The 26,119-nt window shown below is 46.6% G+C and overlaps 1 long non-coding RNA gene across 1 annotated transcript; it reads right to left on the reverse strand.

Annotated features, from left to right (window-relative positions):
• Window positions 1-4,458: 4,458 nt before the first annotated feature.
• On the reverse strand, window positions 4,459-25,796 carry LOC115650815. Its single transcript, XR_004000224.1, has 2 exons — window positions 25,714-25,796; window positions 4,459-6,408 (listed from the first exon to the last, which is right to left on the reverse strand). It is a non-coding gene; the product is annotated as an uncharacterized LOC115650815 (long non-coding RNA).
• Window positions 25,797-26,119: the final 323 nt, after the last annotated feature.

Consider the following 26,119-nt stretch of genomic DNA (forward strand, 5'->3'; position numbering starts at 1 on the left):
TTAGTACTAACTTTGCTAGTGCTTTTTATGTAGCCTGTTGTAAAACTAGACAAATATCTAGACAAGTTGATGTACCCCCCAGAAGACTTCTACGTACCCCCAGGGGTTGAGACCCACTCATGTAACTGACCTTCTGTCTATCCCTTTCTATGGCCTCTATTCCCACCATTTCTGAGCACTTCACAATCTTTAATGTATTTCTTCTCATAGCCTCCTCCCCCCACGAAATAGGGCAGTGCTATTATCCCCCGTCCCTGGAGGGGAATTGAGGTACAGAGAGACAAAGGCCTGGATCCTCAAAGATATTTAGGTTCCTCACTCCCCTAGATATCACTCATTGAAATCAATGGGCCTTAGGTCCTTAAATTCCTTTGAGGACCTAAGTGACATGCCCAAGGTCACTCAGGGAGTCTGTGGCAGAGCAAGGAATTGACTCCACGTCTCCCCCACATCCCAGCCTAGCGACCTAATCTTTGGCCCATCTTTCCTCTCAGTATAGTCACAACTGTGTGTACATCTGTTGTGTCTTATGGCCATGCTGCTCACCAGTCCATAGTTAAAGGTGAGCTGAGTTTTGCTCCACAAGCAGGGATGCAGCTACTTTGCTACGTACAAAGAATATTCTGTACCCTACTCAGCATCACAGAGCACTCGTGGAATACAGAATGGATTTTCTGAGAATTTACAAGTAAAACAGTTCATTGGTTTAGAAGTTCAAATTCATTTTAAAATGGGGCTTTAAAAAACAGTAGCACTTTGGATCAGCCCTTTGTCCTGAATTGCAGAATCAGGGCTTCCATTATATTATTGCCCATAGTACTACGGAGCTCTAGACTCCCACAGTGGAGGACTTTGTATTGCTCCCAAGACCTGTTTATGGCAGCACTTTAAGACCTAGGGAGTGGTCCAGCAGCAACGGAATTACACAACTCCAGAGTGCAACAGCCAAAGTTTTCTCCAGGGGGTGTGTGTCTGTGTCTGTGTGTCTGTCTTTAAAATAAAGACATTACATGCAAATTCCACCCTCCCCCAGCAGCAGTTGGACTGCAGATTTAAACCAGAGCAGCTTTGCAAACAGGAATAGTGGCTCAGCTTCATTGCACTTTATGGTTTGAAGCTTAAAGCTGTTAAATGTATAATATCATATATGATGTGTAATATGGGTAAGTAAATGTTGTTATTTAGACCATCACTTTTGCTTTTCCTGATCCCTCTGAGCCTGCTTTGCTCTCTTCATGATGAACTGAGCTAGATATTAAAGAAAGAGAAAACTAGCCTATATTAAAAACTCCAGTTACATAACAGGAAGAAGTTGGGGGCGGGCGAGTCGGGGGGGAGGTGTTCAGGTCACTCATGGGCACCGGCTGTTCTACCTTGTGGCCAGCAGATGGCAGTTGCTCAGATACAAGTGAAAACTGGGCCACTTTGAAGTAAATTGCTGGACAAACCTCCAGAGACTTGAGTGCTTTATTTAATCAGAAATATCAGAGGTATTTAAGTATCAGCTAAAAATAAACTGGTGCCCAAGTGATCTGGTTTGTTCGTGGCCTCAATGCAGGCTAAGTGCCCATAAAGCAACTGCTGAGGCACGTTCAATACAAAATCTAGCCTTGGCCTATCTGCAGTGAGTCCTCCCTCAAAATGCAGATTTAGCTATTGCCATTTGCTTATCATAAAAGTACCCGGGTGTTTCCCAGGTGCTACTAGAGAGGGGTAATCCAGGAAGAGCCTTTCAGGCCTGTAATCTTTAATCTGTGCATGGGCCAAGGCTAAAGACGTGTTATAAAACCCCTGCAAATCAGCAAAATAACCATCTAAAACAACCTAGACCAGGGGTAGGCAACCTATGGCACGTGTGCGAAAGGTGGCCCGCAAGCTGATTTTCAGTGGCACTCACACTGCCCAGGTCCTGGCCACCGGTCCGGGGGCTCTGCATTTTAATTTAATTTTAAATGAAGCTTCTTAAACATTTTAAAAACCTTATTTACTTTACATACAACAATAGTTTAGTTATATATTATAGACACAGAAAGAGACCTTCTAAAAATGTTAAAATGTATTACTGGCATGCAAAACCTTAAATTAGAGTGAATAAATGAAGACTCGGCACCCCACTTCTAAAAGGTTGCCGACCCCTGACCTAGACCAAGGTATCAGATCACAGGGCTATCCACTGACCAGAGAGCCACAGCATTGCTAACTCTTCCAAGTGTATCCCGAGCCTCTCTATATAATTCTAGGGTCTTAATTTTTTTTTTAACATGATTCAGCATTGCTAACACTTGTGAGAGTTGGTTTTTCCTTAAAGCACCAACACCCAGAGGTATGTGATTACACGAGAATCTGTGCTTTCATATATATTTAATCTAATCTAATCTATCTATCTATAAAGCTTCTAGCCCTCCTGGTTGCTTGGAAAAGTGAACCTCAAAGGCTCAGAAACTAGAAAACAACCCCCCAACACACTGTTTGCTTTTAATCTCCTGATTTAAAAGGTAATCTGATGATTTTCGCAGGGAGAAGAAGGGACTAGCTCAATTTTTGAATGCTTGGCAATACTGAAGATAAAATGGTTTTTGTTTGTTTGTTTCTTTAATTCCAAATTTATCTGGAATCCAAGGTAAGAGTTTGAAGATGGCCACTTGGCAAAGGCAATGCACCAGCTTCTGACAGATTAAAAAGTAAGATCATTGCACAGGGAGCAGGCTACAACTCCATGCGGCTCTTATGTCACCAACCGCCCCAAACACTGGCTTGCACAGATTAATTTCTAGGGGCTGAAGAAGGGGCTGGACAAGGTTGAGGTGCTCAGAATGACAAGTGATTCTTAAGGGTAGCCAGATAGTTACAGGGATGCACATTACTGGGATGTCATATCACAGGTCAATTCCCAGGGGAACAAGACAGAAAGCAGCTAGGCTGTAAAGCCCAAGGTAATTCCATGGGGTAGTGGGGGGGGGTGCAGGGGGGGTGTATGCGTGTGGTTTAAAGGCCCCAGGTCAGTCCCAAAGGCAGTGGGATAGTGTGAGGGACAGGTTTGCAGGTCACAATTCCCAGGGGAAGGGGTGACGAGGGACGCTGAAGGGGAAGCTCATAGCTACATCCCTGAGGCAGGGAAATGGCATAGGGGTGCAGAGGGAAGATGCTGAAGAATATTGCACTCAGGCCTCAGCTTGCTGAGATGGGGTGAGGCAGAGATAGTCAGTCAGGAGCAAGATCCCACGCTAGGCTGGGAGAAGCCAACGTACCGACCCACCGAGTCCGACACCCCAGTACAGCCAGGCCTTGCGGGCAGCAAGGAGCCTGCTGGACAGGCTGCCTCATGATCCCCTGCTCCTGGAGACTAACCGCTTCTCGTCGCCTGCGTTCGGTTCCCCAAGTTGTGTTGCAGGCTGCAGAATGGGGCAGCTTGGCCTCTTTCTCCTCAACCATGTTGCTATGGCAGCTGGAGCCTTCGAACACAACCCCTTTTGTTAACGGCCAGCAGCTCCGCTCCCTCCCGCTCCCCCTCCCGCGCTCTGGGGCTCGGCGAGTCCCTGCCTAACGTTCCAGGTTCTTCGCACAGTGAGCGGCTCCAGGGCAGGGCACGGTGGGTTTCTGGGGAGACCGCTTGCTATGGTGACCATCAGGCAGAGAGAGGCTGCCTGCAGCAAGGCACTGGTGAAGTGGCCTTCGGGGCATTCATCACGCAGGACCCTTGTGTGCCAGAGAGGCTGAGGTGGTAGTGCCCTGCCACTGCGAGCTGGCCTAAAGGACTGGCAGGTGGCACCCGCAGGGAGCCCAAGGCAGGAGACGGGCACATCCCCATGCGCGCCTAGCATGGAGAGCAGGGTCAGCTCCAACAGCCAAGTACAACTCACGTAGGAGCCCAGGAAATGTTGGATTCATGGAGGCCCATTTTTTGGCTCCCCTTGAGGCTCATGCTTTTTTCATCCCTTCCCTTACACACAAGACTCCAGTCAGCCCCAACTGCAGCCATCAGGGGCTAGTCGCTCAGGGAAACCCCTTGAGTAGACAAGTTAAATGGCTGTAAGCTGTGATGTCTTCTGGTGCATGCCAGCAGCGCACATAGCCTGTAGCCTAGGGGTTTGCCCTTTTTTGCACTCGGAGCAAATCCCCTCGTGGGGATATGGCCTAGATGCTGCTTCAACTCCTTTGTGCTTCATTCTCCTCAGCCATTTATCTCCTGGTAGAACTGAGCAATTGCAAATAAACACGGTGACCAGCTGTGTCCCGTTTTCCACCACCGAGCTTTATTCATAAGGATTTGGTGGACAGATTGAAACAAACCCATCCCAGTCTATGGGTCCCTTCACGGGGATTATTCACAGTGAGTGAGTGGTCACCAAAGTCACATGGTATTGTTTCTGCTCTATGATTGGAGGACTGATTTGTAAACGGACAAATAATAAAGAAAAAATAACTAGAGCAAGTTGAAAAATACATTAAGCGGGGGAAGAGAGAAGGGAAAAATCTGCATCCCTATTTTTCATATTTTATTAGAATTCAAAATTTCAGTGAAATTCTCCAACTAAGTCAAAACCAAATGTCGAACATCACTACAAATAACGAACAGCAAGTTTTCTTGTGAGCTAGTGATTATCCTTGTGGTTTCGAACAGCATCCGGTCCCCAACCAAGAACCTAGGTGTGTGGAGCAGGGATTCAAACCAAACAGCTGGAGCTCCCTTCATAGCTCTTAGCCTGGGTTTTATATGATGATTCCTTCTATTTACATTCTGATTCCCTCATTATAACCTTTGTTTCCTAGTAAGCTTTATGACACCACCTGAAAATACAGCAGGTGCCCAGCTTATTATCTGTGTTGTCATTTATCTCCCAAACTACTATCCGCTAGCTATCCATCTGAGCTGGAGCTGGGTGAAATGTTTCAGTCAAACAGTTTATTCACTGAAAAATTCAGTTCTGAGGTGACCAAAGCTATCTGTTAATTCAGTTTGAGTTCAGCAAACAGTTTTAGCTGATTAAACCGATGGCAAACATTTTTCTGAAAAGTCAAAGTGGTTCATTTTGATTCTTTTTTAACTGAAATGTTTCAACTTTTCATTTGGAAAGGTTTCATTTTGAAATTTAGCTAGATTGGTTTACAAAAAATTAAAGGGTAAAAAACACCCGAAAATATAACAAAATCAGAAATCGGGGGAAATAGATCTGTGTTAAATGTAACATTTCATATGACCCAGAACAATTTTTCTTTGTTTTGGCCAAAAAAAACAAAAAAATCAGTTATTTGCTCAACCCTACTACATGTTATTAGAGTCCATTTAGCTCTGAACACCAGCCTAATGTTATTGAAGCCAAGAACTTACCAAGATTCAAAATGGGATTGGACAATTATGTGAATATAGAGAATCATCATTATTAATTACAATTTTTTTTGGCAGGAATACTAAACCCGGTCAAGGGACACCCTTGGATCCAAATCCAGCTCCGAACTCTGCGAGTTGGGGCCTGCAGGCCAAAACCAGAACAGTCCCCAGTGCCTTCAAACCACTAGCTAAGTTTGGAACTGGATCCAGATCCAGACCCAACATTCACAGCTGGGCCCAGCTGTATAAAAGTCTTAAATTAGATGCCTAGATCCAAACTCAAACTTTGGTTCCTGTCCTGAACTTTCTAGGGCAGACCCAGAGCAGAACAGTGTATCCAAACACCCCAAAATTCTGGGGAAGAGTGGGCTGGAGTTGGGGACCAAATCCTTCTGAGCTTGGTCTCATCTCCTGGAAAAGAGTGAGCTCTAAACACAGGCATCTGATGACTCTATCGAATAGTAATGTACCACCTAACCTATGCTTTCGCTGCCCTGGCACCTTACGCTTTTGAAATGGATGAATGGGCATTAATTGAAGCAGATGGCTTTCTATTCCTGTGCCTGAGATCAGTGATAGGCCCAGAATGACAGGACCCTGGACGCTGCAGGAGAAGAACGTTGAGAGGTTGTTCACATCCTGGTCTGAAGCTCTCATTGGAAAGAGGAGATGTTTCTGGAGATCTGTGGCTGAGCCGTTCCTCAAGCTGTTTTGCTGCTCTTTAAGGAAGGCAATAGACTGTATAGTTATCACCTGAAATGGGATGAAATCCCTCCCACCAAACTATACAACCTACTACCTCACCTCCACAGAGCAGTACAGAGGCCTGCTGAGTGCCACAGCCCCAACCTGGCACAGGGTTGCGCCCGAGCTTGGCTGCACTCTACAGGCAGCACTGGGGTGGTTGTGTGATGACCTGACTGTCTCCTTAGGAAAGACAGTAGATTGTATAGTTAGCTCAAAGGGAGGGTAGGACTCCACAACTATTCAATCTACTACCTCAGCCTCAAGGACAGCACAGGGCCGTGATGGCCCATCCTGGCGGCGACAGCTCCGGGACGAGGTGGGCCATGTGGGTTCTGCAAAGAGAAAAAACAAGCAGGGTCAGCCTTCATGGTGACTGAGGCAACAGCGACTGCAAAGCATTAGTTCTGCCCGCATTGCCCCTCACTCGGGCTCCCTCTCCTTCCTTAAATGCCCTTTGATTTGCACAGGCCAAATGAACCCCAGACAGCAATTAAGTTGCCTGCAAACTTTAGCCACTTGAACTATCTGAGTGCTTCTGAATGTACCATCGGTACCCAGGGACCCATTGTAAACTGCATCAGGGCGACTGCGGAATATAGGGAGATCCATGCAGGTAGAATGTCCCTGCTGCAGTACCAAGTCTACCAGGTACCATCTATCCAGTTAGAATGCAATGTCTGAATGTACCAGGTGAGTTTGGAACACACCTGCAGGGCCACAGAAATGGAGCAAGTCAGACAAGGCAGAACACATCTGCTGAGGCACTGAGCATACCAATTAGATGAACAGACCAGATATAAGCAGGTACAATGCAGCTTCCCAATGTACCTGGTGTCAGGTACATCTAGGTAGAGCTCATTTGCAGAGCCAGTGAATGCACCAATGCAAGCTACAATGTTCCTTCAATGTTATAACAGAGGGCGGCAGCACAGGAGGGCAAAGTTTAACAAGGGATGAAAACATGCTGGCTTTCATCCAGTCCCAAGTGCTTGATGTATTTCTCCTCCACTTAGCACACAATGAGCACCATTTTTATTCCCCAGCCACCCAAATACTGATGCAAACTGGCTGGGGGGTGCATTTGATTTAAAGAAAATTAATGAGTCTGGGTGTAGTAACAATAGCCAGCTGCAAACAAACTAAAGTTCTCTGGAAGGGCAAAGAACATCTGGGGCATAAGCAAAAGACTACTCATTTTAGCACAACAGATGAGGTGAGCATGTAGACCATTTTTTCTAAAGAGATCAGGTCCAAATCCTCCAGATTTCAGCACCTAATTCCCATTGATTTCAGTAGGAATTAGGTGCCTAAATATGTCTGAAGATTTGGGCCTCACCTCTTATTTAGGCACTTTTTTTGTAAAGTGGCCAGATTTTCAGAATTGCTCAGTATGTTGGATGCACATTGGGTGCTGAGCTCTTCTGAAACTATGCCCATAATGTGGGCCAGTGAGAGCTGAGCCCTTGAAAATCTGGCCCTCGGTGTAGGTTATAGTACTGGTTAAAAAATGCCAGTTATTTTGGTGGAAAACTTTCCAAATAATGTGGAGAGTTGTGGGTTTTTTAAATTTCCTGTGAACGTTTCATTTTTTCAATGAAAAAATAAAACCTGAAAAAAATCACTTTTTGAAAACTGTTTCCAGCATAAAATTTCCTTTTTTTAAAAAAAAATATATACATAACCCAAAGCCAAATATTTTTACCAGAGCCTTCTCCCCCAAAATTTTCAGCGTTTTATTACAAAAAGAAAAGAAAAAAGAAAAAATTTCAACCAAATCAGGGGAAAAAATTGCTTTGGTCAAAAAGATATTTTTCACCCTCCCCCCGAAAGGGTTGATGAAAATTTTTCAACCAACTCTAGTAAGTTACTGTAGTAGTTAAGTTAATTCAAAGCAATAGTGGGGAAGGTGCAGAGGAAGAGAGAAAGTATACTGTGGAAAAGTGGGCAAGCACCAAGATGCCCAGATACCTTCAGCATATTCTGTCCAACTCATCTATTCCAGCAGTCGCTTGTTCTGGAGAAATTGGTTGAAATTTCCCAGTTTCCTAGCATCTCCCAGCTAACAGTTGGACTGATCAGAGCTCTGATAAACATTTTCCATCTCTGCATCCTCAGTGCAAGCATCTCCATAGTTAGACCCTTTCATTGCTCTCATTTTAGGAAATACCAAGTCTAGATTCCAAATGCTGAATGGCTGCAAACTGGATGGTCCCCCAGGGCATCTCAGGACATTAAGGTCCAGATCCTCAAAGGTATTTTGATGCCTACCTCCCATTGATTTCAGCGGGAGTTAGGCACCTAAATACCTTTTAAAATCTGGTCCCACTGTTTTGAAAACTCTCTCCCACAGAGAGTTCAGAGGAAGTGACACCAGCTTCTTCCCTTCCAGATGCACATACAAATGCACCAGAATCAGCCCAAACTGAAAACCTACATGAATTTTTAAAAGTTTGGTTCTCCGTCTTTGTATCTAACAGTTTCTGAGAGGAACAACCCCAAGATTTCAATACTCACACTATTACCTAGCCAGGAATCTGTAGCATTATACATGGGAATCTAAATTCATTTGGGGATGAGGACTTGGGCAGAAATACTAATAAGTTCCCCCAAAGCCCATAGTAACAGAAAGTTCCTCAGGATAGCAAAGAATTTGGTGCATACTCATTTCTGGGGGAAATGACTGCTCTTCTTTTGTTTGGGATCAATAAACCACTGACCATGATCAGCACTTCAGATTCCCTAAGAGAAGCCCCATAACGGTGTCGTCAGAGTTTTTAAACATCAGCATATGAGGCAAGTTTGAGCACGAGTCAATGATCTGATCTGAAAACATTGGAGGCACGGCGAGATACTGAGGTCACCTCAAAGGCTCTGAAAATATCAGGAAAGGCTCTGAAGGTCTGAGGTGCTGATCTGGTTTATTAAAGAGTCCTGAGTGAAGGGGAGAGGGTGGACGGGAGAGCCAAGAAACAACAAATTAGCTGCTTTAAAAGCAGACACTGCTTTCAGCTTTTGTTTAGTCACAGGCCTTGCGAGACGGTGCCAAAACGATCTGGGGACAGGTGGAGTTTTCCAGCAAGAAATCAGGGCCTTGCTTCTCTTACAACTTTTTCAATCTCCTCAAGCAACAGCTGAACTGGGACAGAACCAGCCTCAGCTTTTAAAAAAAAAATCGGCATTAAGTCAGCTGTCTGCATTGACACAAAATGGCTGCCCGTCAGCCATTTTGTTTCCTTACACTTACCTATATGGAAGCATGCAGCCCCTTAACATTGCATTCGCCTCACTGTTTTGCTAAAGAGGAAAAAAAAGTGTCAGTCCCAAACTTTTCAACGGCCCGAGAAGTTCTTCTTGTTGCAGTAACATCATTTGTCTGTATAAGCCCCTTCTGCTGTGTCTAGTTCCTTCATTTCCTCAACTCACAGCAGCTGTTTACATGTTTTGATTTGCCGTGCTTCCTGTGACAATACGGTATTGGTTTTGTGCATCTGGGCATGGCACCATTTAGATCTGGCTCAGTTGCACATGCCAGCAGAGTGAGAAACCTGACTATAGAAAGCAACCCGTGGTCTAGCATTCACCTGGAGTTGTCCCCACGTGAAGACAAAAAGATCATTTCCAAACTAGCTAAAGAGAGCAACAGGTCTCCCTTAAGTATTTTAGTTTAACTTTGTGTAGAAAAGCAACAGAACCTAACTTCATTTCACACGCCGCACTTAAGAGTGTGACTTAAACTAATACACTTACAAGAGTTAATCAGACGTGCAGTATACAGGGAAAGAGAGAAGAGAAATGCAGGCAGAGATTCTTAAAATTCATTCTTAAAACCGTCTTGGTGCATCTGTGGTAATTTTTCTCCTCCGTGTTTTATTAATGAAACAGATCACACTTTATAATAAGGATACATTTATAAAGGGCTCATCCATGATTAAAAGATGTTTCTATAAACGGCTAATCAATTGTTAGAAATTGCTCTGGACTCCAATAGGTTGTTAATAAGCATCTATATCATCTTCTATGGATGTACTATTCATATCTGTAACATGCTTATCACATCTGCTCATCCTTTATTAACCTTTTAGAAACCCTTTGCAAATGTGCCTTAAATATAAAGAGTGACCACCAAGATAACACATTGGCTAGACTTCCAATCAGTATCTTTACCATATATTCATATATTCTGCTCTCCCTTGCAAAAAAGTTCTATAGAATTTATTAGAATGAAACCAGCAAAGTTCTGTTGACATTTAATAGAAGTCTAGAGACATTTATTCTAAAATAGAGTAATTTTAATAGAGAACGGGACCCTATGGATTGTTCTATTTTAACAGTTCTATAGATTTTGATAGGAGGGATAGAATTCTCTATTAAAGTCCATATGCTGGTTTGAAAATCCTACAAAAATAGGGTGACCAGACAGCTAATGTGAAAAACCAGGACAGGGGGACAGATAGGTGGCTGCCTATATAAGAAAAAGACCCAAAAATTGGGACTGTCCCTATAAAATCAGGACTTCTGATCACCCTATACAGAAAGAAGATTGCTTTCTGTTAAATTCTATAGAGCTTTTCCATAGAGGTTTCATTCAGGTATTGTTATAATTCAGACATTACTCACACACGGTGTCAAATAATGCAAGCACCAGTTGTATACCGTCCAAAGTATTTTCATTTAAAATCAGAACTAAACACCCCAAGCCTGCAGATACAGTACCAGCTGCATGATCGCCATTTCCGTTGCAACCATCCACCTTGTCCTTTTATGACAAAGCTATTTACATATGGAGGCAAATCCATTTTCAAAAAATAAGTCTCTGTGTGCTGCCCTCAATCCGGGCTCCTTTTTCAAAGTATCTGGGGCTGTAACGTACTCCCCCAAAGAAAGCTGATACTATCACCAAAAACCAATGAACCGCCTGTCTTATCGAAATCTGATTGCTGCTGGACTGAGATATGTTGATCTGAAAGTCCACGGACCAACTAAGCAATGTGATTGTTAGCTGATAAACACAATCATGCTACTGGGGGGGAAAATGCAGACATACTACTCTTTTTTTGGATGCACCTTTGCCATGATTCGGCACAGAAACATATGGGAACAGCACCAAGTTCCCCTCAACTTTCACAGCATACCACTTTTCATGGCGCCTCCACCATATATCACACCTTAAAGGTCACATCTTGGTACTGGAAATGTCTTGTTATTATAGTACCGCACCAGCAGCATGATAAATAACTAAACTATTAGCAGTCAAAAAGCAAGAAAGACATGTTTTTAAAATAAATTCACCTATTATAATGCTGAGCTGAAAATTTTTAAGGGGACGCATTTAAACTAAACCAAACCAAACCAAACAAGAGAGATCACTTTAGCTAAATCCATGTGTTATTGGATCCGAGGAAAGGTCAAATCCTTTTTTCATCTACAGCAAGAGGACACACAACAGGTTAAAGGCATTGATCGGTTCTAATCATACCGAGCCCCTGTGTAATACTGCCTGCCCGTCCAAAAACAAATTAGACAATAGCACTTGCTGGTATTTTATAAACACACAAGAAAGGAGGGTTGCTTTATTGAATATACCGAACAAACCTTTCCATCCGGCTATACTGTGCAGCCACACATTTCTGCATGCCCCAAGTAGCGCTATATTGATAACACAATAGCTCAGTTTGGCAAACCTAGGCATTTTCAATGCTCAGCATACGCCAAAACTACCCACTCTCTGTCTCCGACTTTGGTCTCCTTCCAAACAGGTCCCTTTTTTTTTCCGTTACAGCCGGTGCCACGTAGAGACAGAAGCGTTAGGCTCGAAAATGGCCACCGTCTCTGACAGGAGCCAAGTCCCAGCATCCTCGCTTCCCCTTTCCAGACCGCAAACAAAATGGCCCAGCAGCAGCCATTTTGTTTGCTCTGGAATGGGAGGGAGACGGGAAGGGAGGGGAGGCGCAAACGGGGGGCGGGGGAGTATAAATTAGACAGGAATCAAAGCTCCACAGAGATGTACTGCTGCATGTTTGCTTCCTGACGCTGCGGAGCGAACGGCCCATCCAGCCCAGCAGCAGCAGAGAAACTGATCAGGTCCTGAGCTTTCTAACTTCTTATAGGCAACTGAGCTTGAATCTGCTGAACTTAAAAAGGTAACACAGCATTCCCAAGGTCAGCTGGGTGCCCCCACCCCAGCTGTCGGCACAGGCAGGGGTTCTACTCAGTCGATCCACCTGGACAGAGGGGATGCCTGGCTTGCTCTGTGTAAAAGTTCCTGATGAGAACACAGCAGGAGAACGGAAATCAACCCGGGAATGTCAAACTCCTGAACTTCCCTGGACAGGAAACTGTGCAAATAACACCCACGTAAGGGCATGGGGCGGGGAGCCCAAAGCAAGCAAAAGGGCCCTCGGGAGAGAGATTCATCGGCAATAGGGACAGTACAACCTATAGACTGGCTCCTTATGCCAGCTGCGTAGCAGTTGCGGGGGAAAACGTTTTTCTGGCATTTATTAGCTAGGTTAAGTTTTCCCCAATAAACCAATTGTTTCTGATACAGCAGCAATACAGAATGGTTTGGCTTAGTACCTGCCACTGTTCTGTGCTCCCAGAGCCATGTATTTAGTAACATCCCACTTACTGGGAGCTTCTTGAACTAGGGCCGGATCCTAAGCCTAGTGAAAGCAATGGGATCAGGCCCTCAATGCTTGATATTGAAGTACCTAACGGTGCTAGTGAACACGTCCTCTTGGTAGTGCCCTATACTGCCTGAAATAAAGGCCCCACATTCCCACTCAGGCACAGGCAAAGGGCATAAACCTGGGGCAGATTCTTTTGGGGCTGGTGGTCTGCTCTGGTGGAATCGGGAGAAGGATCTTTCCCAGGACCTTGCAAGTAATCCAGTGCTGTTGGCTTTCATTAGCCGCCCTGCACTCTCTGGGGCTAGAGCGAGCCCGGTCTGACTTAATGCTGGGACTGTGATGAAGGAAAGGCACTTGTTGCATGCATCATCTATGCCTCCTTTTCTATTCCACCCTGGTGAGGAGGCAGCAGCCCGGCCTTTCACAGAAGTGAACTCCTGGTGAGATAGCTACCAGGGCGTCAGCCTGGGTATGTGAAGTGCTGCTGTCAAGCTAAGCCCATGGAAAGGACTGGAGCCCGAGAGAGCAGGGGTGGCCCTCGCACCATTGTCCCTCTCACTAGAAGGGAATCTGGATGCATTCTGAGCACCTGTCCAATGTTACGCTACAGACAGGCCCACGGGGGGAAAGCTGGAGCATCACCCCAGTAGATCACTCCCTGGTCTACTGCCTGGGGACATAGCTCACAAACCAGGCTCAGTTAAAGTCTCCCTCCCTTTGGCAGCAGAGAGGACAGGAGAGGTGCAGAGCGAAGCCCGAATTGGGGTGAGGCACCTCTCCAACACACCACTCGTCTCCGCCCCTCATTGACAGTCTTAGCAGAGGCCCAGGACTGAACTCACCCTGGAGATTGACCTCACCCTAGGCATGGATCCTTCCAGTTCTCAAGCCAAGGGCGATTCTGAGACCGACTGGACGAAGAGGACTGTGAGTGGTAGCAAGTGTTGAACCTCCATAGCTTAGAGGTCTTCCATAAACAGGAGAAACACAGCGCTTGCCTGACACACCATGAGAATGACAATGGCCGTGAGTTTTAGGATTCTGCCAAAACCCTCACTGCCCTCACCTCCTGCTCTTGCATTGTAATGGCCCATCGCATCGTGACATTGTAAGGACGCAATGAGATCCGGAGGTGTCTCGTGTGTAGCCCCGTATAAATTAACTCTCAGTCTTTAGGTTTGCAAGATGCAGGACAAACCTATGGGAATCAAGACTGTCCCCTCAGGATTTGGAATGGGTGAGAGCCCTGCTCCAACTATCAGCTCCAGCACCCAGGCTGAAGCAACTGTAAATGCCAAAACCTGGTGGAGAGATTGAAAACCTTAAAGATGCCATGGCAAAATCTCCAAAGAAAGGGTGTTAATTGGGCATGTCACTTAGTCACCCAGTGCCTCAGTCTCCCCATCTGTACAATGGGGGTAAAGAAACTGATCCACCTTTGCAACGTCCCCCAAGATCTTCAGATGAAAAGTGCTATGCAGGACATGGGCCAAGTTCTATTATCTTTTTTAAAAAGCCCTCCTCTTTCTGTCCTGGTGGGGTTGCAGCCTGGCTGTTAAACATCCGTCCCTTGCACCCATTCACACTCTCCTTGCTCATGCAAACACACCTTCCAGCCCCGTCACTGGCTCAGGCACACACACACTCCCTCCCTTGTGCAGACACGCACCCACTTGGGTGGCCAGATGTCCTGATTTTATAGGGACAGTCCCTATAAAGGGCTTTGACTTATATAGGTGCCTATTACCCCCCAGCCCCATCCCAATTTTTCACACTTGCTGTCTGATCACCCTAGCACGCACACACACATGCATTCAATGTCCCTCACACATGCATGGACCCTCTTTCTTGCTGGCATCCTTCCTTGTACAATTGTCCCTTTCCCTGTGTATACACGCACGCGCCTATAGTGTACATGCACACAGTACCTGGACTAAATTGTACTGATGACACAGCAAGCACTCTGGGGCAGAGTGTGACTCAAGCACTAATTGTCTCTGCCATTCATGCACCATCTCCCTCATGACCCTCATCCCCACCCTCACTGGTAATGTTGCCTGGGAGGCTGCCTCGGCGGCCCATAGCCCGTGTTCTCAGAGAAGGTTGCCTTGCAGACAAAGTGTCCTCAGTGTGAACTCTTCTGGGCCCGGCTGCAGCTGTTAAGCTTTTATTTAAAATGAGGCTAAAAATAAAACCTGGTGCAAGTTCCTCATTCATCAGAGATCCACTGGGTTTGTTTCCCTCTAACTGAGAGCATGGCAACACGGCCAGATGGGAGTGGCTCCAAGCTGCTCCTGTTTGCTAGTTGAGCTCTGTACACCGTGCATGTAATAGCACCAGGATCACTTGGCTCAAGAGCCCAGAGCCTTCTGTCTAGGCTCAATGCTCTTTGTTCTGCAGGCTGCCTTGGCACTTCCCTGGGGGGACTTTTGCACAGTCAGTGAAATATACTTTGCCCACAATGGCTGGGATTTCAAATAAGCTTCAGTTAGGCATCCAAATCCCACTACAAGTGACTAGGAGCTACCTCCTGTTCGTTCCAGGAAGAGCTAGGCAATGGCAATGCACATCAGTTCTCGGTGCAACTAATAGAAACCCCAGAATATTTTACATGGAGGTAGGCAGTGACTAAACCAGACACCTCACCACCCAAGTTTTGAGAGACATACTGCAAAGGGTATTGCCAGACGGGAGCTGCTAGGGATTGGCGGAGCAGAGCAATTGAATGGGAAAGGAACAGCCTGGCCCAACCTTGTACTGGGGTGGGAGAAAGTAAATACCTATCACCCCTAACAATCTGCGACTGAAGCCCTTAGGGCTGGATTTGCAAAGCTGCTTTGGGGATCTGGATGTGCAGTTCCAAATAGTTACTGTGGGAGCTGGGATCCAAATCCCTGAGTCTCAGCCTTGGTCTTTCCCACTTAGGGTGACCAGTTGTCCTGATTTTATAGGGACAGTCCCAATATTCGGGGCTTTGTCTTATATAGGCTCCCATTACCCCTCACAATGTGTCCCAATTTTTCACACTTGCTGTCTGGTCACCCTATTCGCACTGCAACTGACTAGGGCTAATGAGATCAGCTGCTCACCATCTTGTGGTCCAGCCTTTGGGCCTCCCCGGCATCAAGATCTCATTCAGAGAAATCCCACAGTGAGGATGTTTGCTGGAGTCCCTCCCAGGCTTGTCCTAAATCCTTCTGGCTTATCCAGGGTTCCATGGGCCTTCTGGGACACATCTCTAGTGTCTCTTTGCATAGACGTTCTTCTGTGATGCTCTCTCCCCACAAACACCGACCACATTGCTTCTGGTTTATGTAATATACAACTTCTGCCCATGTGGACAGGTAACAAAAGGGCTTGATTGGTTTCATCAGTGGAAGATGCCTCATGCATCCCCTATAGAAAGGGAGGAACAGGGCTGTTTTCTCCTCACACAGTACAAATGGGTGGATGCAGAATTAAGTCTTGTTAAACGGATGGAGTTATATCTGTCCAGATTCTTATGGCAGCACCTTTCATTGTAATATTTGAGCACCTCCCACCCCAAGAGTGTTTAAGAATCCTAGAATGGCAGCACTTTATAGTAGGGTGTCTTCACAAAGATCATTTGTGAAGAGAAGGCAGAGAGGCAATGTGGTCTGTCAGTCTGAGCATGGGACTGGATTGCATTCACCCCATGTCCTATCTGCCACCGACTTACTGGGTGAGTCACCTTGCCTATCAGTGCCTCAGTTACTTCATCCGGGAGATTAACACCCGCTCCCTGTGGTGCTGGGAATATTGATTAGCTAATGCCCTACTGTGCTTTGAACAAGTAAAACACTTAAGGTGCTAAATACTGTGAAGCTCTGAACCCAAGACTGGCTTCAAACAAGGGTGGGCTTCCAACTAGTATAAATCTGCAGAGTGCACCCAGTCCTGAAACGAAAAATCAATCTTGTTTTCATTTTTCAAGATCTATTTCCACAACTCTTGAAGCTACTAAGTAAGAGCTGTACCCAGAGCCCATTCTAATTTACTGAGCCACTGACCTAGTTCAGAGCCCTCTCCTCTGAGGATCCATCACACAGGAGCCTAGAAATGCAGTTGAGGTTCTTCTCTTCCTGGTATTGGCATTGAGGGTCCCTCCCAGCTGGGCACAGAAATCCAGTTCAGGGTCTTCTCCTATGGCCTACAGCCAGAGCCCATTCAACTTGTACATATGACTTTGCCTCTGAACTGTGCCCTGAGTCCATTCTGGATGATTTCCCAATCCCAGCTCCTTCTCTTCCTTCCAGAAAGCTCACCAAATGAGACAGACCTCCACCAGCTAGAAAGAGTGATGCTTTCACCTGGATCAAATAAGCGGGACACATTCCAAATTGGATTTGGATGTATAGTAGATGTGGATGCTGTAGATCAAACTTCTTTAGACATAGGTCTGTGTTGGACACATCAAAAGAGCAATCAGACATTCTATGCAGCCTCAGACCCATCCGGATGTCTGCCCAGGATTTCTAATAGGGGTCACCTAGCAATTAGATCTACGAATGACTGCTAAGGTCCAGAGTCAACTCTCAGGATCATAACCTAGCTCTGACGTATCTAAATCAAACACGCGACAACCATGACTGGGTGTCATAGCAGGGGCAGACGTGTTGGTTGTGACACTCTTGCACTGATCCTTTTCCATTCATTCCATCTGAATTCTGCACTTCAACATTGCAGAGAAAATCGCCTCCCTAGAGCAGAGTTTTTGTACACAGGTGGGCATGGGGTGGAGAGGGGGAAAAAAGCTAGTTTTCTATCACAAAGAATGTTTTGCTTGGAGATGCAAAAAAAAAAAAAAGGTGTTTGTGCCTCAAAGGGAAATCTGCCTTCATATGCCTGGCTTGCAGAGCTAGTTTAAGGGGTCTAACAGATGCATCTAATATGTTAATGAAGAAAACAGATACAGCAGCCTCGATCATTCCGCTGCAAGAAATGGCCATCCAGTGATTAAAACCGGCTTAACCGTAAGCCATCAAACTGCATTTCCAGTTAAAGAGCTTTCAGGTATTTGCTGCACAGGTGTTTAACTCATTAGTTTTCAGCACACGTAGGTGGCCCTTGTCTCTTTTGGCCGATCCTGGAGCTGGGTCTTCGATCATGCAAAGAAACATCCTAAATGGAACCTCTGAAAGTCAAGATCTCCAGTGGGTTCTGCAGGGCTCTTCCCAGACAAGAAGACACAGATCCTGCCCCAAGGGTCTCCCCATCTAGGCTGGACAAATGTACTGGCCATAGTGGGAGGGATGGATGGATCATGAAGTCGTGACAATTTGCCTTGTTGGGGACTTGAGTCAGGCACGTCTGTGGCCCTAGAAAAGAGATAGAGCCTGATTCTCTTCTCTCAGCAGTTATGTATATCCATGGATTTCAACTGAGTTACTCCTGATTTGAAAGAATTGTACAGGGACGAGAATTAACTTATTTTTATAGGTCAAATTTTCAAAATTCCTAGAGTTAGACACCTCACTCCACAGTTGGAACAACTAGGCACTCACAGCCTGATCCAAAACCCTTTGAACTCAATGGAAAACTTTCAATGGATCAGCCCTTACGGCTGAATTTTTGAAAGAGCTCAGATGCTTAAATTGGAACTAACTAGGAGCCAGATTTTCAAACATACTTAGCTGTTCCTAGCGTGACACTATGGCTAGGTTTTCAAAAGAGCCCTGCACCCGAAGTGCTGAGCTCTTCAAAAATCTGGTTCCATCATTGTGCATGCAAAGTTCTTAAAAATTTAGTCAGTAGTGCTAAAATAAGTATATAAGGGGACTACCTTTAGCTTCCACTTTGCAACACACATACTTACAACATAGCCCCAAAACAGCTGCATTTCTCTTTCCTTGCCGTTGTGAATAACAACCTCACAGAGGCTTGTCGTTTATATTTCTTTGCCAACTCACAGAATCCTGTTCAGTTTTGTCCCATCAGCTGTTTGGACGACATCGACAGCTTTTAACCCAGTGCTTCTTATGTTGTTGATCTTCCATACCCTTCTGTGTGTCCTGCCATGCTCCAGGATGTCAGCAGGGCCCAGAGAATAGGGTGGATCTCTTGGAGTTCAGCAGTGGCAGAGCACAGAACAGTGCAGGGCCTATGCAAAACAAGGACTGCAGCTTTTGTTTGCTTTTGTTCATCCCTTGTTGACAAACGAGTGCATATCAGAATCATAGAATGATAAAATTTAGAATCCAGAGGACACTCCCATCCAATTTTGAGAGGATTTAAAAGAGGTTAAATGTTGGGCCTAAGCTAGTAGCATCCCTCGAACATTGAGTGAAATGTTTAATTCATAACAAGTCCCTCAAATTGTTTCTGGTTGAAAATGATGCAGTTCCTCTTCAGTATGAATTATGGAACAATGAGGAAATGTCAGAAGCGCGACGGCTTGGGACGTTTAAAATGACACTCAGCCTAGAGTGTCGACTCTTTGGGGAGGAATTGTCTTTTTGTTCTGGGTTTGTATAGCCTCTGGCACAGCAGGGGCCTGGGCCAGGACTTGGGGCTGCTAGGATGTACTACACTGCAAATAATAAATAATCAAGCACTGAAGCATAATATGTGGGGGGAGGCATAGCTCAGTGGTTTGAGCATTAGCCTGCTAAACCCAGGGTTGTGAGTTCAATCCTTGAGAGGGCCATTTAGGGATCTGGGGCAAAAATTTGCCTGGGGATGGGTCCTGCTTTGAGCAGGGGATTGGACTAGCTGACCTTCTGAGGTCTCTTCCAACCCTGATATTCTATGATCAAGGGGATGGGGCACAGGGGTAGGAAACAGAAGGGCTGGGTGACCTTTCAGAAGTCACCATGCTACTGTACCTCACAGCAGTGTTGTGAAGAATCATTAGCTAATGGGACAGATCCTCCATTAACTTAATTCATACCAGCTGAGACACTGGCCCAGCAGTTGTAAAGCACTTTTGACAAGGTGCTACATAAATGCCAAGTTTTTATTATCAGGGTAAGATAAGTCCTGAATAAAGACAGGCTCCAAACTCCATTATTTAGGCCTGATGGGAGCTGCTGGATACTCACTGCTTTTGAAAAGCAGCCCCTTATTTAGACCCCTGTACAGTATAAGGCCTTTGGAACCTAACTTTAGGCCCCCTTTTAAAAAATCCTGGTGATGAACAGCAAGCTTGCACTGGTGTGCGTGTGTGGGGTGGGGGGTGAACATGATGACATCATCCACCTTGAACTTCTCAGAGTGAAGTCAAGGAGCAACTAGCTGGAAAGCTCAGAGCCTACAACTGTCTTAGAAAGGGCACCCCAAAGACAACTCAGGGATCATAAAGCAGATTCTGATCCCCCCAAATGGGATATCTGCTCTTTCATGGGTATAGAGGACATTTTACCCAGGTCACTACTGCAATTCACAACGGCCATACTATTACTGACACTGCCATTCAATTAGCCGTAGTTCTCATTAAGCCATTTCTGAGCTGCTGAATCACTGATCAGCATTGCTGGCTGGGAGGGGAGGATTGGACTGTGGTAGGGTGTCCTGGCTATTGATGTCAAGCTGTGCTGGTCAAATGTCCCAGAGTATAAAGAAGCCTTCTGCCTGTGACTGGGGAAGCACTGCTGATGTGTAAGGACAAACAGATGGGTCAGTTTCACAGGGAGATTGTGAACTCCAGACTCACCAGCTGAAAGATTTCCTCCTAAGTCCACCTCCATGTCTCTGGGCATTAGTCCCCTTCACCTGGAAATCCCATCTCAGATAATTCCCAAAGATGGGCCCTGTGCTGCAGAGCTGAGATCCAGATGGGAACTCCCACAGAGTTCTGGGGTGTTAGGTCCTAAACCTTAGCCTGGATCCAATCTCAAACAGCAGTTTCAAATGCTCCATGCTATGTTTTTCCCTTACTTTGCAGCCTCATGTTATGGCTCTTCCTTCCTCCCTGCATCTCCTAAAACCTGGGGAGCAGGCTGGATTCACAGAAGCAACTCCTTCGGCAAAGAAACCTGCAGGATTCCTGCATCCTGCAGGACTCAGGAGCATAAACTGCTCCCACAAGTCTGATGTTTCTGTTGCCCTGGCCGTCATCCCTGAAGAATGCCAAAGTGCTACAGACTGTGCTGTCAATTAATATGTTCAACATAGGTCGGCAAATGTACAGAGTAAGGCAGGTACCTTGGGCAAGACACAGGAAGCGCTGCATCCTCCACTGAAATGCAGCCACCTCTGGGGTAAAATATAGCAAGCGTTGAACAGTGCACAGCAATCCTGCACAGTAAAGGAGTCAAGAATCCCTCAATGTATTGAAACTTCAGAGGGAATCTAAAGGTAGGTGGAATATAATGGATCAGACCCAACATCAGTTCTCTAAGTAATAGTCTTGCTCTATACAACGGGAACTTTAATGCTCGCAAGGGGTTAGGAGCTCAGTTTTACAACTCACTCAGCACTGGTGCATTGGTACAGTTCTGCCTCAGAGGGAAGAGGCCCAGAGGCTGAATCATGAGCCTTGCAGTGCTCTGGGTTTCCTCTGCACACCTCTGGCAGCCACCTACCATCTCGGCCCCCACTTGGCTTAGCTCATGAGACAGATGAGCCCAGCATGCCTGCAATGCTGGCTGCAAAGAGCAACAAAGATTCTGTCTGCATGTATTTTTGCTATTCAGCTTGTTTGTTCCCTCGCTAGTCGGCCAGCTGGGCACCTCTGGCGCAAAGGGGAAGCTGAGGTGGATTCCAGGGAACTCCGCTGTATAAATAGCTGCCCTTAAATCAGCAGCTACAGTCCTCTTTAGCATTTGTCCCTCAATGATTAACTCTGCCTGCTGGAGACCAGCTGCTTGAATGGGAGCCCAGCCTGCATTCCAGTGGGGCTGCCGGGACTCTCCTCCCACTGCACACACAGGGTTCTCCTTCTTCCTCTTCCAGAGAGTTCCTTTCAAATGCCCCCTAGATGCCTGCTGCAGGGTTGGGACAAGCTAATTCCCCCCTCCCTGCCCCCATACACACACTCCCCCAAAGTCATTCCTTGGGTCCCTGCAGCTGAAAGCTTGAGATTCCATGCACTGCCCCAAACTCTCCTATCTCCCTTCAAGCCCCTAGCTGGCACAGATTGTATCCAGAGCTTGTATGCAATGGGGATATAGGGGTCCAGCCCAAGCCAGGGCAGAGATAAAGGAGACACACACCCTCCCTGAATCCTCGGTGGCAATCATGTTATTCCCATGAGTTCTCAGGCCAGCGGAGGTCACTCACACTCTTCACCACCTGGCCCATGGAACATCCCACAAGTTCTGTTAGGACCCCATGACCCGGAAAGCCCTCGTGCCTCCAGGGCAGCTTTGGCTGAGCTGAGCCTGGACACTGCCCATCAGGCAGAGAGAAGAAATGAGGTGCCCCCGTGCTCTAGTGCACAAACCCTAGGATGGTGGGGGAGGCTGAAGGTCCATGTGGAGCAATCTATCACGCGAGAACCGTTCACTCGGACAAGCCGAAGGGACAGGGCTGTGCTGCTGTGCAGAGAATCCTGGGAGTGGGAGCCTCTCCTTAAGGATCAATGTATTTTTCACTGCTCAAACCTAGAGCGGTGAGGACAAGGTAAGCAGCAGAGCAGAGCCAGTCATGAAGCAGTAATTGCAGGGGGACCTCCAAAGGTGCTGGTCCTCCCACTGCATTAGGTGCCTAAAGACCTTCAGCCATCTGGGCCCCACTCCTTACTCATTTTACAATGCAACACCATCACCACCGCCACAAAGGTCTTTTTGAGCAAGTTCCAACTTAAGGCCAGTAAAAGACACAATGATCCAATTGCAAATTCCCTCTTAATTTAAAGAATTTATTATTATCGTTTAGCCACGGTCTGGGAGCTCAAGTCTTATTTTGCTGCTCGCTGTATAGAACACAACAGCTGCGTCCCTTGGCAGAGCCCTGAAGGGCGCTTGCAGGGGTGCCAGATGTTTTGCTTAGGACACGTCAGAAATTTCTTGCTCCAGCTCAGCCTCGCCCTGAGGGCCTGATCCAAAGCCCACTGGAGTCAATGGGCGTCTTCCCGTTAACTTCAGTGGGCTTTGGATGAGGTCTCATGACTTCTTATTAAGAAAAAAAAGGGAGGAGTAGCATTTCATGTAGCTTGGGAAATTAATGTCCCTGCCCCTAGGCTGTATTTATAACAATAATCTGCTGGGGAGAATGGAGACTCTTAAGAGTCCCCTTCTCGTTATCATTGAAGAGTCAGATCCTCTGATGATGTAAACTGGCCTAGCTCCACTGACTTCAACTGAGGCCTGGTCAATCTACACTAAAAAGTTAGGTCAACCCAGCCACGTTGCTCAGGGATGTGAAAAGTCCAAACCCCAAGTGACATAATTAAGCCGACCTAACTGCCAGTGCAGACAGTGCTCCCTCAATGGACGAATTCTTCCATCAACCTAGCTCCTGCCTCTCGGGGAGGTGGATTAACTATGCCAACAGGAGAACCCCTGCTGTTGGCGTAGGCTGTGTCTACAGTGATGTGCTACTGTAGCATTTCAAGTGTAGACAAGCCATGAACTAGGCTGATTTAGACCAGATCTTCAGCTGGCACCAAAAGTCCTGTTTGGGGCCTGATCCTGAGAACTCCTGAGCAGCCCTAGCTCCTGCTCAAGTTAGCATCAAGCCTTGACTGCCAAATGTATCTGAGGTGAAATCCAGTGACCTGTTTTTCAGAGGTGCTGGGCATCTGCAGCTTTCATTGCCTTCAGCTGGACTTATGGGCACTCAGTGCTTATGCAAATCAGGCCTTGGGATTGGACTACTGTCCTTTGAGTCGAATGCATTATTTCTAGGGTCCGATTTACATGGACGTCATCAGCACTCAAGTCACCACCCACAGCACTTCTAAAGGGATTCTCATCGGGGGGCATCTCAAAAAACAAAATGATCCATCCTGTGTCCCTTCAGATCATTGAACAAATGGAGAAACTGAGGCTTTGAAAACTTATGATGTATTAATTGCCTGTTGTATGCTCAGCAGTGTACAGAATATGGCTTATGGGCCAGTTTGACTTAATGGGACTTGGCCACCTTGATGCTTTTGAAAATCTAACTAGGCAGCTCTCTGCATCTTCAGGGGCCTAATATCTTTACAAATTTGGCCTTACGTGACTTATCTACAGTCACGCAGTACTGGCACAATGGAGTCCTGACTTGACTATTGCAATAAAAATAGTACATTACCGGGCGAGGAACCCAGGAGTCCTGGCACCCAGTCACCTTATTCTACTATTCCCCAATGGCTTCCTAACTGGTTCACATCCAAGGGGACCAGAAAAGCATTTCTCTTTCCTTCCTCAGTTGGATATTTTAATGCTACCTTAAAGAAGAGGTTTGAGTGTCTTACACATTTTGCCAGGGCAAGCCTAAGGTGAAGAGGGGATCGTTTCACCCTCACTTCCCATTCGGGAGCAGACGGTGAGTGTTCTGCTGGGAGCGGGTGACAATCTGGAAGTGAAAAAGGGGATTTTCAGAGCCCAGTTTGTGTCTCTGTAGGAAAGGCCTAGTTCAATGAAAGGCCTAGTTTTCCAGTGCTTAAAAGGGACCCTCAGTGCATTTCACACGTTTCTGTTTGGGTTCTTCTATCACCTCAGCACCATAGTATCTGAGCTCCTGCATGCAGCACTGGTTAAGAGTGCAGCAGTGCTGGGGAACCCAGGCCCAGGTGCTTAGTATTCAGCATGCATGCTCCTTAAAAGAAAAACCAGAGGCCAATTTTAAGATCTCACTGTACACACGGCAGGGGCTTTCTGAGGGATGTATTTGGAGGTGTAGGGGGCGAGGGGGAAGAGGGATGTCCTTACTGCTTTCAAACATTTCCAGAAAGAGTTCAGGAGGGAGGGAGGCGCAGTGGGTGTGGGGGGGGAATCTGTTGCTCTCACTGAAACAATCTGCTTTTGTTGCGTACAAAACAGGCCTAAATTAAGTTTGACATAAAGAGGCCAGATTTTTAGAGGCCAGGCCAAAATCCTGAGCTCTGTTATACCAGAGTCTGGAGTGGAATTGCTCTGGATTTACACCAATTGCCAGGGAGGACAGGGTCTAGCCCCATAAAGGGAGGAGCCCTCCAGCGGGAGACACAGTGTGCACTCTACAAAGTGCCCTCTGTAATCCTGCCCAGCATTCCCAGATGCCTCTGTTATCTGGGCAGATTCCGCTCAATAAAGCCCCGTCCAGGTCCTTCCCCAAAGGCCACCACTGTGCTCCAGAAACCATCCCTCCCACACGCCTCGCTCTCCCTCACGCCTTCTCTTGGCACTTTAACAACCCCTGAGCCACCTCTGGGCAACACAAGTGGGCAAACCAGAGAAAGATCCCCAGGCACCTCCCACCCCGCTGAGACCTTGCATCCCAGTAGGCCCCCCTGAATCTCTGCCAAGCAAGCCAAAGGGATGGAAAACGAGCTAGCTTCTAAACAGTTAACGCATCACAAAATGAAGAGAGAGAATCCAGCCATCTTATTTCCCTCCTCCTCCCTCACTCCAGATTAAATTCTCCCCAAAATATTCTCCCCCTCTGCCCCAGCTTGTGCTGGATTCCCTCCCACCCCACCCAGCATGATGGAAAAGGAGCACGGGCCCAGGGGTCGGCTCCGCATTGTAAGCTTCTACCACGTTAGCTGCGGCTGCCATGTTGAATGGCAAATCCGACATGATTCAACATTTTCCCTCTGCGTTGCATAGGGTGGCGAAAAGAAACACACACCCAGCCCCAAGCTCCTCTTAAGAGCTGCAAATGGCCCAATCTGCAGGTGGAGGGGAAGGGGAGGCCAAAGAAAAACGATCATGGAATCCTGTTTCAAATATGTTTTTTTTAAAGGCAGATGTTTTAGCCCCAAGGACCAAAGGAGCAAAAGGAAGAGGAGGGGTGAGGGTTGCAGCAACAATAAAGCAACTGAGCATTTGGACAAATGAAACATTAAAATTAAAAATAAAATAAGACAAATGTAAGAGCTAGGTTTGATTTCGTACCAAGCCAGCAAGAGAGACGCACCGTAGAGGAGAATAGTTTGGTTGTTGAAGTAGCCACTGGATTTAGCTCCGCTTTTCCAGACAATCATCGGGGAAGGATCCTTTTTCGAGAAAGGCCAGTTTGAGGGAGGCAGCTTTTTTTTTCCTCCTCCTCCTCTCTCTCTCTCTCTCCCCCCTTTCCTTCTCCTAACAGCTCGGCGCTAAGAAATGGGCGGTGCCTGCATGCCAGGCTTCATCCAAACGAGACGCCAAAGGCCGAGCAGAGGCTGGCACAAAGGGACGCTGGCAGGAATTCCAGCACTCAGGAGCTGCCTTTCCTTGTGCCCTTGGGACAATCTCTCTATTACATAGCTCGGATTTAAAAAAAAACAAAAAATAAAAAAAACCAACCCCATTCTGGCTGCTCTTCCGAGAGCCATGCTCAGAAA

The sequence above is a fragment of the Gopherus evgoodei genome, chromosome 4, assembly GCF_007399415.2.
Source record: "Gopherus evgoodei ecotype Sinaloan lineage chromosome 4, rGopEvg1_v1.p, whole genome shotgun sequence".
In the NCBI taxonomy this organism is placed as follows: domain Eukaryota; kingdom Metazoa; phylum Chordata; order Testudines; family Testudinidae; genus Gopherus; species Gopherus evgoodei.